Source organism: Ascaphus truei, chromosome 1, assembly GCF_040206685.1.
Source record: "Ascaphus truei isolate aAscTru1 chromosome 1, aAscTru1.hap1, whole genome shotgun sequence".
In the NCBI taxonomy this organism is placed as follows: Eukaryota; Metazoa; Chordata; class Amphibia; order Anura; family Ascaphidae; genus Ascaphus; species Ascaphus truei.
The window spans coordinates 504,688,423-504,708,176 of NC_134483.1; positions in this window are offsets into that span (position 1 = coordinate 504,688,423).

Sequence of the window (19,754 nt, forward strand, 5' to 3'; positions counted from 1 at the left end):
CGGATATTTTTGACGCAAAAACAAGATAAAAAGGTGTCGGCCACAGACGCAGAGTAAGATCCAGATCATTACTGTATTATCCGTGCAACATGTAACTCCCCCTCAACTCCTACTATTGATACAGCCCAAATCGCAGAAAAAGAGAAACAAGATGAAAATGACACACTTTGCATCAATCTTGCTTCACATTCGCCATCAATTGCCAACCTCAAACAAATGTAACAATCCCTAAAACACATATTTAACGGCTGTTGTTTCTTTTGAAATGAAGCATGATTTTGTTTTTTCGGGGTCCTTTCCATACGAGAATGTTTGTCGACCAAGTATTTTCTCTACCCTAATCCCACACGGCCTATATCATGGAGCCAATAAAGAGGTAAACTAAAAAGGCGGGGGAGGGAAGAGGAGTGGTCTGTACCAACGCTTTTGAACACTCAGAAACATGACAAAATGTAATAAGAAGACAGAGGAAATAAAACCACTTCCGATACTTAAATCACCAGTTTACAGACTAACTTTAAGAAAATTATTTTCAAATATTTATAGGTGTCGGATTTTGGTTAAAAAAGGGCATTAATTACCCAGATTTCACCCCTTAAACATGTCACTGCCATTACTATACCCATGGTCCTAGAGGGGAATACCCCTTCTGCATAATGAGCCAATGAAAGGGAATTACACCTTTCTGACAAAACCATGACATAGAGTAACTACGTGCTGAACAGGAGTTTGCACAAGCAAAGCTTTCCTTTCTCATTCTTCATATAGCACCCTTTCCCCCACCCCCGGGGAGATATGGCGGCTAACGTGTGTGTGGTGCGTTACCTGTGGCTCACAGGAGGGCAGAGCTACCACTTTTGGGAGTCTGGGGTGTGTCTGGTGACAGCAACCTCCACCTTCACAGGATCCTACTATGTTGGATACCCTGTGACAGGACCCAATACAATAATACACACACTGATAAGAATAACAGTTTACTGTAAGCATAAGATAACGAACAATACTACCACGTCCCCACCAACTAGGCCTGGCTGGGCCGTAACCCCACAGTGTCCTCCAACCAATGTCCACACCTGATGGATATCTCCCACAATACTGAGTTGCTCCTGGGCACCTAACCTCCCTGGTGTCCACAGGAACTAGCCCACCCAAATGTGTGTGACAGCGCTGCCCACAAGAACTGAAGGTGTTATAGTTGGTGCACTTGGAGTACCTGCCCAGGTGCTACTACACTCGGGTATGACAGGAAGATAATGCGGATCGACTGATCTAGCGATGTCAGTGCAGCCTCCGCCTCTACGTGGGGTGGTATCCCGCGTGGATGGTTCCACCATGAAGAAAGTCTCTCTCATTGTGGTGATCCGGTCCCAGACCACCAAGGGCCAGGTGGCAGCCGCGTCCTGGCGTTTCCACTCATGCTTGTGCTACATGGCAAGGTCACTATCTATGGGGGGCCCCTGCAGCAGCCACAAGCTAACATGGGGAGCCCGGGCCTAGCTGGGTTCTACGGGGGTCTCTGGCCTAGTGCAAGGGTCACAGACCCCCTGCACGCACAACCTACCCTATCCTGCTCCCAGCTCCGACTGGCGTGCTTCCCTGAGAGAGCCAAATGTATCTATCTCATTGCAGGAGATTCTGCGCACCCTATTGGTTGAACCGGCCCATTTGCTATCTGCCCCTGTGCATTGTGGGGCTTGTAGTCCCCGCAGAGCCTATGGATGTAATGGCCACCGTATGTCCTTGCTACTGCGCATGCGCTCGGTATAGCAATTTGGCCACCGTACCGGGGAACCGCTCTGCGCATGCGCAAAGTGCCGTATGCACGTGTGACATTTGCGCCAGCCCCCCACTGTCGGGTGCGTCGCGGACCTCCCGGCGACTCGCTCGCCTGCCGTAACCTCCCCAGCCAGCCGCGTTCCTCCCCACTGCATCGGAGGTAAGGGGAAGCCCTAGGTTGCCCAGAGGGAGACCTGGCTACACTCATTATCTGGATTGGCCCTTGAACAGGGACAGGGTAAACCATAGTTGAGAAAACACCTAACTGATAAGCACACCCCCATTTAGAGGCCTTTGTGAAAAGAAATTCCTTCTTATATTCTAAAGGAACTAAAACAGCCAAGTGTTAAATATATGATAGATTTATTTAAATATTATTTCCTCTATCATAAATGTGGTGCAATCCTTTTGCGTTGGTTTTGTCCAAGTTTTGAGTCTGGGACCCGTAAATGAATAAAGGAACAAGCTGGAATGACAGATAAATGGGAACTCTATACTAGTTCTGCGGTGGTTTCCAGAAAATAAAAACGAATTTAAACAGGAACGAAATGACATTGAAAGAAAGAGCAGGGTGGTAATGAAAGAGGCCAAAGGAAATACATTATAATCAAGGAATTTGGAAAAAACAAAGAAAATAAGTAAAGAATTGCAACAAAAAGTAAAAGTACCCCTAAGAATTTGTTTTCTGCTTGGTATTAGAAAAGGCTTCAATGCACATGCATGTGGATGACACAATCTTCCATGCACACAGCCCAGCCTCTCTGACCTTGGGCACTTACAGTACTTCAATCTGATTTTTCGAGACTATGAAATTGGATTTCCCAAAACAATCTGTTTTAAATACTGACAAGACTGTAACAATGGTATTTGGGACGACGGATACATTTCTAAAGCTACCAATGACAGCGCTACAGATCAGAAGCAACTCTAACACCATCCTAGCCCATGTCGCTTGTTTTAAATATCTGGGCATATGGTTTGACTCCCATTTAACATTTGGGTTGCACATTGATACCCTGACATCCAAAACCTATGCCAAACTATGTGTACTGTATAAGATCAAATCCTCCCTAAATCTGCTGGTCAGAAAGCCCATTGCACAGCAGATGCTAATGCTAATGCTAATAATAATAGCATGTTCTTGTATAGCGCTGCTAATTGTACGCAGCACTTTACAGAGACATTTTGCAGGCACAGATCCCTGCCCCGTAGAGCTTACAATCTATGTTTTTCGTGCCTGAGGCACAGGGAGATAAAGTGACTTGCCCAAGGTCACAAGGAGCCGACACAGGGGATTGAACCAGGTTCCCCTGCTTCAAACTCAGTGTCTTTACTCACTGAGCCATTCCTTCTCTCCTCAATTATCGACTATAGGGACATAGTATAGGGCTCGGCACCCTAAATCCACCTTAGCAAACTATACACCCTCTACAACTAAATATGATGCTTTGTCCTACAATGTAACTACAACACACATCACTGCGAAATGCTCATAGAACTAGATTGGCCATCACAAGAGTCCAGGCACAAAGTTTATTTTTCCTGTCTTGCCCTCAAATACTTTCTGAGCAAGCTACCCGCCTATCTGAACAAGCTCCTCACCCCTACCACATGCAGCACTTATCATCTGAGATCAGACTCCAAAAGACAGTTCAAGATTTCAAGGTCCCAAAGCAATTATGATAAGTTTTTTTTTTAAAGGGGCCATCACACCTAGCAGGGAATAAAAGTCATTTTTTTCTCACAAGTTATCACTAAAAAGATTAAATCCCCCTTCAAGGAGCATATTTTCTTATTCCTGAGAAGAAGAAAAAATACGTTGATATTTTCGTTCAGTTGTATGTAGATGCAATCAGACTTATAACTTACTTGTCTCTCTCATTGGCTAGTGATGGCAGAATATTTAATTTACACAAAACAAAAGAAATAAAAGTGCGCATTAAAAATTTGCCTGCATATACAAAAGTTTACAAAAAGTGTCATCACCACAAAGATTAGGCAAAGATACTAAACCAAATGAAGACATTACTTGTTTAAAAAGTATTTAAAGTACTTTATAAGGTGTTAATAGCCTATATTTAACGTGCCATTGTTGTTATTTTACTTTAGGCCTGTGAGGAACTGTGATGCAATTTAAACAAAAGGACCCACTCTATGGAATTGCAGACAAGTCATTTCAACACCAACTATGGAAACTACTGTACTTGAATCTTCATCAAGGGATGCAATTCATAAACTGATTTTGGAGAGGGATAGGTCACACCCAAACAAATAGCTAAATGACAAAGTGATCAGTGTTTCTATGTGGAAGTAAATACAAATGTAGGCCAGTGCTTAAGTACATAGACATTTAGATCAGTGCTTTTATGTGGAAGTTTGTATGAAAGTGGATGAGTAGATGTGCTCTAGTTAGATTTTGTATAGGCTTTTAAGAAACGGTCACACAGAATGTTGCTGATAAAATATGGGTGGCAATATTTGCACCTGAATTACTGTAGGCTCATTTTTCAGAAATGACTTGGAGATTGGTATCAAAGTTTGGTCTCACTCTGTGGTGATGATAATAATAACCTGTTAGATCATAAATATAGAACATGGTGCAAATACTTTGTAGAAGGATTTGTGTAAACTTCTGTAGGACAAATAGCAGCTAATGTTTAATACATACATACTTAATGGGACAAAACTTAGACCCCCCCCTTAGAGATAACAACATAGGAGTGAGGATAGACTTCTCATTAATCTCAGGATTTCTGGAGCTGGGCTTTGCTATTTTTAACTCCCGGGGCTCCAGGGAGAAATGCACCTTTTCATTTTTTACATTTACCCTAAAAATCAACTGCGTGTTTTGCAAAACTTGTTAACCCTTTCACTGCCAGAGGGGTCAGCCCCGTTACTGGTCCCTCTGTCAGCAAAAGGAGGCAGTGTTCGACAAACCTATACATTTGCACGGCCCGGGCGAGTGGATTTAACATCGTGGCGAGCTCCTATTGGCCCAAGCAGCACACGTGTGGTACTAGGTGGCGAGTAGATTTTTTTGTTCGGCGAGTAGATTTTTGGATGATTTGTCGACCACTGAAAGGAGGTATAAGAGAACCTTCAGTGTGCACAAGTATTGCTTCTTCGCACAAATACACACAGCGATGCCTTATACACGTGACTGGCCTGTGCAGATTTACAGTCCTTAGGGCTGGGAAACGCTGCGCCTGCGGGCGGCTGCACGGGCTTTCCCCACCAGCAGGGGAATCCTCCCGAGCCGGTCCCGGTCCCCCCTGGCTGCACAGCTCACTACACGCTGTGACGCGTCAGCCACTAGGGGATACAAGAGAATTGTAATCCCCAGCTTCGACGCGTCACGTGGTGTGGCTGTGAGCCAATGAGGAGGGGAGGCTTTGGGAGGAGGAGAGGCTTCGGGGAGCGGGGAGGAGTGTGGAGGGAAAGCAGCGTGAGTGCCTGTCTGTGTGTGTGTCTGAGTGCCTATTTGTGTTTGTGTATGTGTGTGAGAGTGCCTGCGTCTGTGTGTGTGTGTGTTTGTGTGTGTGTGTGTGTGTATGTGTGCCTGCGTGTGTCTATGAGTGCCTGCGTGTGTTGCTTGTGATTACTTCCATCAGCAGCTCCAGCCCGAGCCCGTGGAGGGAGGGAGGGAGGGGGGGGGAGAGTAGCGGGTCCCTGCGCTCAAGCCACGCCCCCCCTCCCGCTCAAGCCTCCCACTCCCGCCCACCTCCCGCTCCGGCTCCCGCTCCCTACAGACCGCATATCGCGGTCTGTGTATGTCAGCGCCCCGCCTGTCTGCAGTGCGGGAGCGCTGATGGAGGGAGCGGGGCCTTAGATTTAGAGGGACAGAAAGGTTTTCGTTCAGTTTTAAACACACAAACCCCAGCATGGAGAGGGTGTAATTGAGCAGCAGTTGTGGTGCTGAAAGTTGTCACACCCATGTCATCTGGTTAATTGCTAAATATTTTTTGGCGTACGTACGTCCTGACATCTTATTAATCCAGTAACAAATTCATACAGAAGCAAGCTCCACAAAGTCCTGTGGCTTTTGGGAGGGGCATACAATAGATGCAATTAATTAGGAGTGAAGCGTGGTTATGGTATGAATCATAGAGTCGTGACCTACATCTACATCTTTTGCATTTGTACAGACACTAATGTATATAAAATGCCACAGCAGACACCGCCGTGCTTGCAAGAATTGCTTCCTTTTACCACATAACCACCTCCCCTCCGGAGTTATCAGTCTTCCAGGGGTTAGGGAAGCGCCTAGCAGAGAAATGTAAAAGGTAGACGTTGGTGACAGACAAGGACTTCGTCGCCCATAAACATTAATGAAGTTCATGCACACCTTCCTGCACCTGAACGGGCGTTGGCTTCCATTGACTGCAATGGGAGTTAACGCTTGTTTGGGTGTGTTAACCCGTAATTGAGCTGGATGAATAACCCCCTAAGCACGTCTGTTTTCCTAACCTGCTGCCTGTCTTCTTTCTGATCGCATCATTGTTTTTTCTCTACATTTGGGACATTAAGGTCTTTTCAGCTGGGAAATTTTGCTTAATACATCCAATGGGGTTCACCTATCACATGAAATATTATCCGTAATGATGTCTCCATCCTAAAATTTGTGAGAATACTCTATACGCCTGAATCCTCCATTTTTCTACTCTTTGTCTTTCATCTCATTACGTGTTCTAATTTCCGTTTCCACCTGTCTTATTCCCAAGTGCAGAAGCGCAACTGCATTTTTTGGGCTCCCCACCCCCCTTCAAAAATCTTGAAAGGGCCCCCTAAACCAACACTACAAAATAAATGTAGGTCCGCATTTTTATTTACCAATGTGATGACTGATTGACTTCATTTTCTAATAATTCCATCTAGCCAAGCAGTAGGGTTGCCCGGTGGCTTCTCCAAAAATACTGGACACAATAGTGAAAGGTGCGACGTGCTCGAAAAACACACCTCCCTCTCACCTCTCTCCGCTCCATGCTGTTTCCTTCTTTCCTTGGCCCCAGCCCCAGGTTCCTGACACCTCCTCCTGATTGGTTGCATTACACAGCAGCAGCCAATCAGAATGGAGGAAGCTGCCCAACCCCCTAGGAATAGTCCTGCTCTCTCTCCGCTCAGGGACATCCTGCGGCCCACTAAACAGGTCAGGCCACTATGGCCAGAGAGGTAATACCGGACACATACATGTCCAGTATTACCTCTAATTTTTTACTGGACAGATTATCCAAATACAGGACAGTTCGGTTCAATACTGGACATCTGGCAACCCTACCAAGGAATAGCAGCACGTGGAATTTGATTTTGTCTCTACTTCAGTCCCTTTGCTACCAGTTGTGGTAGTCAATGTATTACTGTCCCCCTGCCAGAAAAGGGGTGAAGAATGTAAGTGTAGCCAGGTACCCCCTGGGCTACTAATTCCCTGACTAACACAGAAGCCCTGGTACGAGCGCAGGCAAATCTACGGCCTGCTGCAGTAATCAGCTCCTTTGAGTGACGGGGGGGGGGGTGGCTTAAGGCCTAGGTACCGCCCATACGGGACTGAGACCTGGAGCCCCCCACCTGGTAACAAAAAGGAGATGCAACCAAATGTAGTAGTCTGGTCTCTCCTCTCGGGGAGTGGGGTGTGTGTTCTATCCCCTCCCTCGAGGGATTGGGAGCAGTTACCCCATACTTCAGCAGGGTGTGTGGGAGATAAGGATAGACTATTGGGGCCTCAAGCCCCTGGGGTTGATTGCAGGACCAAGAAGTGAAAGTGCTGTAATAGATTGCTATAAGTCCGTGCAAGCTGAGTGATCTGATACACTTCAATAAAGTTCATGTTTTATACTCCTGCCTGAGGCTGCAGTCTTTCATGGGGAGGGAAAGAGGTTTTCTACATGGGCTGCACCTATCTACGATAGGCCCTGTGAGAATGGAAGCGCGGTACCAGAGAAGATGAGAGCTGCCTGATCCCAAAAGCCTGTCCTGTTCACCCCCTACTAACATCGATGGAAACTCAGGTCCTTCTATAAACCTGCAGGTGAGCACCACAACACCAGGTTACAGTGAATCTCCCATAGGGTGGGGGAACACCGGTTACATAAGGTATGTATGTCTTTATTTATATAGCGCCATTAATGTACATAGCGCTTCACAGCAGTAATACACGTGCCAATCATATAAATAACAAATAATACAAATAACAGATCATGGGAATAAGTGCTTCAGACATAAAAGTAACATTGTAGAATAGGAGTCCCTGCTCCGAAGAGCTTACAATCTAATCTAAGATAAAAAGTAATATAGACATAACAAAAGCAAATCATTAAGAGATCACTATCAGATTATAAAAGATATGTTCCTGTCTGAGTTAAAGACCAAAAATGATGTTTTTACAGTGTCATTTACGGCCTGTTCTGCAAAATAACATAATGCCAAGAGGATTACTGTTAAATTCAGCACACTTTGAACTATGATCTGACATTTAATTGATACTCCTTAAGGTCAAAAGATGTCATGTTAACCACCAACAAAGACTTTCCCCATAGCTTTGTGTTTGACTTTCATTTGTGTCTGAATAATATACACATTAATGGAGTAAGGGTCCTCATCACCCATGTCATGTCCCGCATTATACATCACCGTATGGATCTGTCTTTGTCGCTGGCATTCTGGTTGTGACACTTTCTCTTTGAATGACCTGAAGAAGAAATCATTCTCATGAGACGAGAATGTATTGTACCGAGGATGTCACATGTGTCCTCTGCACATAACAGACATGACCTGTCTTGCAGTGATCAGTACAGAGCTAGAAAGGTCACAATTGTTGAAAATTTTTAGGATGCAAAAATTACATATTATTGCGCTTGTATATATACCATGAACAATTATGGAAAACTCGATTGACATATATTAAAAGGAAGTTGGTGGATGCTGTATCCAGATGGAAATGAGGAATAGACCTTGAGGGTTAATAAAGTTTCTTAGTTAGGCGGGTGTGTCTTGAAGGGTCCTCCTAAAATACTGGTGGTAAGCAGTAGGTAACCGGTAGGTGACTCGAACTTTTAACCCACATGCAGAGTTAATCCAGATAAAGATGGCACACTGAACTCCTGACAGAACAAGCCTCACATGTGCTTACTCAGGGAAACGCTAAACTGCGCACCCATCAACTAGGGCTAAATGTCCCAGAGAGAGAGAAATAGTCTGTAGTGGGCAATCAAAGAGGGGAGTACCTGATGGAAGGTAATGGAGTCGGAGCCAGTGTCTCTCAGCCGGGGTAATCCCACACGGCTCCGTGGACAGGAACAGTAGCAGTGCACCGACCACCAATGTGTCACTGTTAGACCTCCAGAGCAGAAAGTGTGGAGTCCACAGATGAAGAAAAATCCGGCTACCGCAATCAGGATGGGGGACACTCCGCCACAGTTTTTTCACACGCAGATAAACTGCACGCAGCCTCTCTGTGTACCGGCACTACACCGGTGCTGCACCTCAGGGAACCCTCACAGCTGCTACGCCAACAACCAACGTGATGACGCACCCAACGTCGTTTCATTGGCTTATACGTCAACTTCATCAGGGTGAATGCCAGGGGAGCTAGATGAGTATTTATATATTTTTTATATGATTGTAACGTATATTACTGCTGTGAAGCGCTATGTACATAAATGGCGCTATATACATAAAGACATACATACATACATATAGAGAGAATGGCAGCACACACTGAAAAAAAGGCCTCAGCAGAGGCAGGTGTGGTGCACGGTAAAGGGTAAATAGTTACAGTCTGTAAGGATCCCTAGAGATCCAATATACTGGCACAGCACAAGTGATAATCACAAAAAGTCATTTATTGGGTCCAAAATGCTCACATATGCCTGACGTTTCAGTCCCCCTGGGGAAGTTCCGAGTACAGAACTAAACGTGCGTTGGGTGATGACGTCAGTAGGACATAGGTCTATTCGGTTGTGTATGTGAACACTGGGCAACTTGCTCCGTGCTCCGGTACTATATGTCCTAAGCGATAAATTTTGATGTGGGCCGATTGAGGAACCCACTAGATCGAGAGAGTCACAGATGCCTTTTCTAGAAAGAATACATTACAGGAACCTGTGGATTCCTTTGGGCAGTATTTACATGCAAATATTCTGTGAGTTCACAGGTGACTAGTTGAATCTGTGGATATCACATTATGCGGAAGATGAGGGATATCTGTAGGCATCTTTTTCTTTGCTGATATTAATATCTGCTTAAACATCTAGCATGAGTGCTATATTTTAGCGATTAGCAGCAACATTAGGCATCTATTTGCAAGTCTCTTTGCAACTCTCTCGAACTGAACTCATGATGAGAAGCCAAATAGAATAAATGTACAGGCTCTAAGGGAGTAGCAACATACCACCAGTCTGAGGGATTCTGGGACACTGTGTTGCAGAAATGATATTTGTGTATATTTCTTTAGGCACTTCTCTTATGGTTGACAGTGACATCTGTCTAATATTTATCATGAATGTTATTTTGTTAGCCATCAGTAGTAACAGTACAGGCCTACCCCGCATTAACGTACGCAATGGGTCCAGAGCATGTATGTAAGTGAAAATGTACTTAAAGTGAAGCACTCCCTTTTTTCTACTTATCGATGCTTCGGTACAGGTAGGGAGCCGGTATTGCTGTTCGGGACGTGCTGACAGGCGCATGCGCGAGCTGCCGTTTGCCTATTGGGTGAGGGGAATCAGCGCGTCACTACTACGGCGGTCTGTAGGGCAGAATATGTGTCCGTACTCGCGAAGCGAGCGTACGGACACAGTGGTATGGTGCTATTGAAAATATGTCCTTACTCGCGAGTGTACTTAAAGTGAGTATCCTTAAACCGGGGTATGACTGTATACATCTTGGGACAACTTCACAAGCTGCATCCCTAGTGCACACGAAGGTAGGAACACCATTCTTCTGGGTCTGCACTAGGTAGAATATATATATTGATATAGGACGTAGTTCAATGTACCAAAGGATTCAAAGTTATATCCTTTATATATGAAAAATGATATTTTCTCACTAGTGTTGAGATATACACAGGCGCTGATTTTTTGAGATTTTAAAGCTAGTTAATGTTTTCTTCTAATAAAATAAAATGTATTTATTTTCAAATACTAGTGGAGGTGAGTGCATCACTTGGGATTCTTTCCCCTCTCGTGTTGTTTACAGTTGTTTATCCCTGATAGCACCCCCTTCAGAACGTTCAAATGAAAGCTGAGCAGGGACCCCCCCCCACCCCCTATTCGTAACATATATTAAAAATGAAACATAAAAATGAAAAGGTCTACAATGGTAACAGCAAAAAAAGATACATGGTTTTAAAGGGGTACGCCCATTTTTTTTTAACCAAATAAAATAGTTTCCTTTTCACCTTCCTAATCACATACCCTATTGTGAAATCAGCCATAAAGGCTCCAAATAGGGGAGAGGGGCTCTCAAGTCACCTCCCTCTTCCTTTCATAGTTCTAATGAATATGGGTTGAAAATGCAGTCTCCTCTCTTGCAGTTTCAGCTGCCCGGGGGGTCTGCATTGAATGCTGCACAAAACCAGCGCCACCAGATGTTATTATTATCCTCATTGATATATAACGCACCAACATATTCCGTAGCGCAGTACAATTATTTATTTGTGAAGTGCCAACATATTCCACAGAGCGGTACAATAGGGGGTACAGAGTTATGTATATTACATAAACAGTTACACACAGGTGAGGACAAACATGCACAAACTGATACAGAGAGGTAATGAGGGCCCAGCTCCTGAGAGCTTACACTCTAGTCTAGAGGGAATGAGGGACTATGTTGAAGCAAGATGGCTGCTCATTGTAGGATAAGGTGCGGCTCAGGTGAGAATATGGCCCAGTCTGACATCTGAAGCCATTAAGGTTTTGGGGAGGGCTCTATGGCTTATATTTAATGTGGTGGGAAACTGTTTCTCCGTGCTGAAGGTTTTTGGCCCATTCAAAAGCGTGGAGATAAACTCTTCTCCAGCACTGGGAAGAGATTTTTCACAGCATATTGAATAGGGGTCTATATGCCCTTTCATTATATTATGTAACTACAACACCTGTCACATGAATATACACTCAGCTAGGTCAGTTACCCTGTGAGTAGGGACACAGTGCTCATTTATTCTGTTTTATCGTCTGAATTACCCACTTTCCTATGTTGCTTTTTGACAAATCCATGTAACATTTAGTACAGGGGTGCGCAAACTGGGGAGGTGGGGGGGATTTGGGTGGAGCGCGCGCTCTTCCCCACAACATTTAAATTAAATGCCAGGGAAGTGCGCGAGGCCTCTGTATAGTCCCTTACCTGCTTTCCGGCGGGTTCTGGCAACGCCCCGTCAAATTACGCCGCACAGTCACACGACGTTGTGATGTCAGAGACGCCGGAGAACAGGTGCCCTTGAAAGCAGATTACTAACCTTAGGTGTGTATGTATATCTTTATTTATATAGCACCATTAATGTACATAGTGCATCACAGCAGTAATACACGTGACATAATAATCTAAATAACAAACAATACAAACAACACATAATGGGAAGAAGCACTTTCAGGCATAAAGGTAACACTTAGGAGGAGTACCTGCCCCGAAGAGCTTACAATCTAATTGGTAATTAGCTAGGGAATAGGTAGAGATAGAACAGGAATCCTTTTTGTTGGTGCACACTCCAACATGTTGTTGGCCTACATGGCCACCTTCCTTCCTTCTTAAGCAAGGTCCCCAGTGGCCGCTGCGACGTGCGCGCCACACACCACAGCCCTATATGGGGCAGGCCCCAGACGCCGTGTGGGCAAGAAAAGCGCGATGTCGCGTACGCTGGCAGGGAAGACAAGAATTTTGTATTTCCTTGCCACGACGCGATCACATGGACAGCCAATGGAATGACCGCGCTCACCCCTGTCACAGCCGTGCCCACCCGACACGGCTGCGTCCCCCATCATGGCCACGCCCACCCCCCCGCATCCCATCACTCCACATAGACTGCAGATCGCGGCTTCTACCCCTGCACACGCCACCAGGCACTCATACGCGCGCGGCGCCGTGGCCACTGGGACCGCAGCCTTAGAGTGTGCACCAACAAAAAGGATTCCTGTTCTCTCTCTACCTGTTCCCTAGCTATGGGGTTCACAAAGTTTTTAGCCTGCGCCCCCCCTGCCTGCCTACCTCACGGCTCACACTCCCCCCTCCCCCTCCTCCTCGGCTCTGGCGATAAATGGCGTCGCTGGGTCATGCGACGTCACGTGACCCCGCTGCGTCCTTTGACGCCAGTTACCATGGTGACGCGTCTCCAAAGATCAGGTAGGCGAAGCTGCAGAGGCCTTGCACGGTCCCCCAGCATTTAATTTAAATGCTTTGGGGGGAGAGTGCAGGACCTCTGTAGCTGCCGCGCCCCTTCTGGAAATTCTCCCGCCCCCCACTTTGCGCACCCCAGGCCCTAGCTAATTGCACTTTGATCCTTAGGTAGCACCTCTATTTAATTCTAGAAAGTTTTATACCACATTCAAAGTTAGAGCGAAGCATCCCTCCTCCCCTTCCCTGTTCAGCTACCAATCTAATTGATAAGTAGGAAGAACGTGCAGAGACATTAGGATGGGGTTTGTTTTTTACTGGCTGTTTTTAATTTTATTTATATAAAAAGGCCCAGCCCCTCACTTTCTCCACTCTGCAGCACAGCTGGTTTCCATGCAGGAGAAAAATGGTCTTTCAAAGAAGCTCTCCTATCTTCGTCTCATTACTCAATACGGCCAAAGTTAAGGCAGTTTTCAGCCGATTGTGATGTAATCAGCCACTTTAGACAGTACTGAATATGGTCCTAAAAAAGAGGGGTTTAGTATCCGTGTAAATGTTAGTTTTAATCATATTTTACACGAATAAAATAGTTAGAAAAATCAATAAGCAGGGACAAAACTAGAGGTCAAATCAGATACCCAATTGTACAGTATGGCAGGTGTGCACAACGCAAAATGACATAAGGGGAGCACCAAACTTAGCACCGCGCTTACAGAGGCCCCACGCTTACAATGATTGCCGGGGGAGAGCACGGGGCCTCTGTAACTGCCTCTTACCTTCTCTCTGGCTGCTCCTCCTGCATCTTCTGATACCGACAACGCGGCGTCAAATGGTGACGCATTGCCATGGCAACGCGACGCCGCAACATCACGTGACGCCGCAATGTTGCAGAGGTGAGGAGATGCCGGATTGCAATTGTCATTTTGTTCTGTTTCTATTGTGCATTATAACCCACACTTGTAAAAATATTTAATAAAAAAATAATAACAAATTAAAATGTCTTATGGTTCAAAATATTGTACTGTGATTTCTTCTGCTTTACTCTACAAGTGTGACACCCAATGGCAGAAGATATAAAATGATTATTACTTCTTTTGGGTCCAAATGTTATGTTCATTTTTAGGCACCAAATATTGGTAATGTGAATAATAATGGCCTTTAATAGAAGGCACCATTTTTATAGTCCATGCTACAAGTGTTCTGACTCCTTATGCACGCTCTATAGTGCCGTGCTTGCGCTACGCCTATAGAAGGGCCGCGCATGCACGGCAGGGAGAGGGGAGCCGACAGACAGATGAAGAAAATCATCTTTTCGCGCCGCTACCGGCTATGAAATTTATGTATATGTGTGTGTGTGTGTGTGTGTGTGTGTGTGTGTGTGTGTGTGTGTGTGTGTGTGTGTGTGTGTGTGTGTGTGTGTGTGTGTGTGTGTGTGTGTGTGTGTGTGTGTGTGTGTGTGTAGGTCTTCCTTTCACTCACACAACCCATGCACACACAAATACTCGCATATACACGGATATACACACACACACACACACAGCTCCCTGCTCTATAAACATGAAAAGCATGCAGCACGTGCACGCGCGTTCGCATAGGCATGCGTGGCCGCACGGCCGCATGCTGTATATAACAGCCCTTAGGGCTGTTCTATACTGCGCGCGCTTGCTACGCCGTGCGCGCGCGCAGTTTTAGTTGGCTGAGGTTAGTCAGCCATTCTATAATGGTGCAGCGCGTGTGCACGGCCGGGAGCGTGGAATCCCGCCGATAGGGGGGAAAGATGAAGAAAATTAAGAATTTGCACCGCTACCGCCGCTGAAATGTGTGTATATGTGTATGTGTGTGTGTGTATGTGTGTATGTACAATGTTAACAAACAATTTATTAAAGTATTTATTTATTTCAAAACTTATTTAACACACACACACACACACACACACACACACACACACACACACACACACACACACACATATACATACACATACATACAGTACCTCACTCGCTCACAGCATACGCACAAAAAGCGTGCGGCACCTGCACACGCGTTCGCACAGGCACGCGCGTGCACGGCCGCACACACTATAGAACGGCCCTAATACTTCAACATATTAATGTTGGGTGACCACGAACCAGAATATTAGAATGCAGCAAACATATTAATAATGCCATGTGCCTTTATTATAGTACAGATTAATGGTAGTATATTTACCACATTCATTTCTTCTATTTGTTAATAGCGAGAACCTGCTAGCCGCCACTCACATTATCCATCTAAGTGAATCACACAAACGGCAGCTCATCTAGCAATCTTTCAACATCAAACTATAGACAAATTAGCACAACAATGCTATAAAGCTAATCCCATTAGCTTTACTTGTGTCTGAAAGTAACATTTATCAAGGGTCCTTTTGAAGATTAAAAGATGCATTCCTTCCTCAATAAAAGACAGAACTACTCTTAAGAAAATACAGTATCCATTATTTTTTCATTTGAATTCTCACTAGTGGGCTGAAGTAGCAGCTCAGTGAGTAAAGACACTGACACAGACAACAATGACACTGAGTTTGTAGCAGGGGAGCCTGGTTCAAATCACAGTGTCAGCTCCTTGTGACCATGGGCGAGTCACTTTATCGCCCTCAGGCACCAAAATCATAGATTGTAAGATCAATGGGGCAGGTAACTTGTGCCTCCAAAAATTCTATGTACAGTGTCGGGGCTATATTTATTTATTTATAAAATGTTTTACCAGAAGTAATACATTGAGAGTTACCTCTCGTTTTCAAGTATGTCCTGGGCACAGAGTTATGATAAAGAGATTGCCACCTAACTGATAGAGAGACCTACAGAGACCAAAGAAGAACATGGGAGTACAAATAGTATAGGGCAAGATCAAGAGGGTACGTGTTTGCAGTGGGTCATGAGGTCACTTTCCAGAGCTATGTAAATTATTATTGTTTATTTGTAAAGCAAACAAAAGACAGGGGTGCCCAATGCTACATCCAATTGACAAAACATATAAAGTAATAAGTATAAAGTTTAAATACTTCAATAATAATATTTACTTGGTTATTTAGTTAAACCCGTTGCCCAAAGCGTCATAAGCCTACATACCAAACGTCAAGTTATAACCAAAATCAATGCAGGTCCTATTTGTAAAGCACCAACATATTCCTCTGCGCGGTACAATGGGGAGTTATGGATATTAGAAAAACATAAACAGTTACATACACGTGAGGACAGACATGCAGAAACAGAGACACAGAGGTAACGAGGGCCACGCTTCTGAGAGCTTACAGTCTAGAGGGAATGAGGGACAGTGTTCAAACAAGAAGGTAAGGTGGCTGCTCGTTGTAGGATAAGGGGTGGTTTAGGTCTGACAGCTGAAGCCATTAAGATTTTGTGGAGGATGTGATATAGGGTGGAGATTGGTCCGGCCACACAGCTGGTCCCAGAGGGGTGGGAGGGGAGTTGGATGTGGGGAGCGTATGTGAATGCATCATAGTGAAGGTGATATTTCAGGTTAGTCCTGAAGATAGGGGAGAGGCTGCTTGCCGGATAGTTATTCAAAGTGGGTTACAAATGTAGGTTTAATGCTAAACATCAAGTCGTTTTATAGCCCTTTCATTGAAGTAGCTATTTTGTGCCTTAAGGCTTAGCACCATCCCCAAACACATGCAACACCCCCAAACACATGCAACACCCCCAAATACATACAACACCCCCCATCCCCAAACACATACAAGACCCCCCATCCCGAAATACATACAATACCCTCCCATCCCCAAACACATACAACAACCCCCATCCCCATACAACACCCCCCATCCCCAAACACATACAATGCCCCCCATCTCCAAACACATACAAGACCCCCCGCCGCCGACTCATACCCGGAAGCAGTGTGCAGAGTGCAGCATCAGATATGTATACAGTCGTATAGCGATGATTTATGGTAAAAACGATAGATAGCTTTTTCATCTGTATATCACATTGGTATCTGGTTTATGCTCTAGTCTACCTAGTCCATCCATGGCTAGAAAGACATAGAATAACTTGGAAAAGAATGCATTATATCATCTTTTATGTATCTCCTGGTTGAGCATTGTGGCTAGTTCAGATGCTTCAATATACTGTGTAGCAGCCTTTACTGAAATCTGCTGCTTACCTGAAATAGCTACAAAAATATCTACTATGTATCAATGACTTGATATTTGCCAATGAGGTATGTGTTTGTGGACATCCCACTATACCAGTTGCTGACAAGAGACGTTGCAATTGTTTATTCGACACGTATTTCTACATTTTCTTGTGAATTGGCCTGACGTGTTAATATAAACTTTTCCTGCTTCTGTGTGGATATCCCTGATCACTTCATGAGCGATAATATCTAGAGACATTCATTGGCGTTATACTCGCCTTAGTAGGTTATCCAATAGTGTCAATCTCTATGTCGCCTATCCTGGGGCTTTTTATTATTCACTGTATATAATCTTTTCACATGCGTCGCTGTGTAGTAGCATCATTAATAAAATGTTATTGTTTTTCATAGAAAGTAATTGATGTTTTAGTACTCTTGTTTAGTTGGTTTTCCCTAGAACACTGCGACGTTAGCACCACCTATTAAATTGCTATATAAAGAATATTGGGATTCTACGACTTCCTAAGTCTGACAAGATATATTTTTCTACACCCAAGTGCAGTTGTGAGAGGGATCTAGTGTACATTCTTCATTTTACACTTTATGTGTTACAGAGAGAATGTGACTAATACTATTCACACTTGGTGAGTATACAGTGCACAATAGTAGAACCAATCAGTTTTATCTGATGAAAACACTGGAAGATTGTTCCAAATAGCTTCAGAAAGATAGAGCAGTAGAGCAGAAAAGCACAGTAGTGTACATCTATGCAGTCATGAGAGGTCTTTTGTGCAGTATACGGCAAACCCTTGCTACCTTACATAATTTGTCATTGCTTGGAAAGATGGAGGCTTTTCTCTCTATTAACTACAAGGTCACTAATAAACAAGACAAAATGGAGGGGCTCAGTGCTGAACCTTGAAACAACCCTCTTACAACTTGTCCCGGTCTGAAACATTTTCCATTCATAACAACTCTCTGCTGCCTATCCGTGAACCAGTTTTCTATCTAAGTGCCAATATTTTCACACCAAACAATTTATTTTCTGTTGTAGACTAACTTTTTGTGTGGCACCGTATTGAAAGCCTTTGCAAAAGCTAAGACCAGAAGATGCATAACATCCAGATGAATAAACCTGGCCATCCTATAATCTCTGGAATTACACACTTACTGTATATATATATATATATATATGACTTGTGCTGAAACGGCTTGTACGTGCTACCAATAGCCTTATGCTAGGTCCATAGTGGGGTCGCGTGCACTCACGACAGGTGTGCGTGACATCACACGTGCTTGTACTTGCAGAGATCCATGGCCTGCAGGGTTGCGCGATAGGAGGCGTGCCTGTGACAGCACGTGAGCAGTTCGCCCTCATTGGATGAACCGTACACGTGACTAGGGCATAGCGCGTCAAAGACAAAAAAGTTTGTCTCCGCATGCATCGCTCCTACCCACGCTCACGTGCGCACGTAGTATGGACACCAATTCATTTACATTGTTTTGATCACGCAGCTCACGCACAATCAGCCTTAGGCTGCAGCCGGTTGACACTGAGCGGCACGTGCGCTCTCCGCGATGAAACACATTGCGGCAATGTGTGTAGCCAGCGTGATCGAGCGCCTGCGCATGCCTGTGAGCGCATGGCGCTCAGCTGCTTGCAGAGGCAAGCAAATTTGTTTATGCCACTTGCTGGCACGTCACGTGAGCGGTTCTCCCAATGAGTGCGAACCAACTCTGTGACATGATGGCCACGCCCCCCGACACACCCCCATACGTGCGCAACTAGCTAGCCAGGAAAAGCACAGCCAAGCAGAGCGCATGACGTCACGGCGCTCGAGCGCCCGCACACCCGCTCCCAGCCTGGCCGCAGCCTTATACAGGATACCGCAGACTTACTCAGGTCTTTCTGAATTACTACCTGACTCGATCCTGGTCGCCATGGGTGTTAGTGCGTAAACCCCTTGAGTACCGGAGGTGTCGTGGTGATCAAGTGCCACGACCCCTCCGGCACAGGGCGGTTATGTGACTGTGGCGGCCATTTTGGAGGAAACGGAAGATGAGGGATCCTCCTCCCCGGGCTCCTCACTAGTTAGATCACGCCATGCGTCGTGATCGGAGGGAAAAAAGCAAGCTCTTTGAGCATGGCGTAGTCATGGGGACTCCGGAGTGCCAATCTCCATGAAGTTGTGGCTACATGCTGGGGCACTTAAAGGGTTAAACGCTCACACCCCCCCATGATGTTTATATCAGCGTGTAAGAAATTCCATCCCAGAAAAGAAAGCACTCAGAGGAGATTTGGGACTGTACTATATCATATAACTTTAATCTCAAACACAACATGTCCTGTTTTAGAAGATACTTTCTACAGAGCACGGGGCCATCACTAGGGGACACAACAAGACCCCAGGCTGCGCTTCCTGCCCACGCCTCACACAGGGGACTACGTCCAGCATGTGACGTCAGACCCGGCGGACTGATATCATCAACCCGATCCCTAGCGAAAGGGGAGGGGGGCGAGA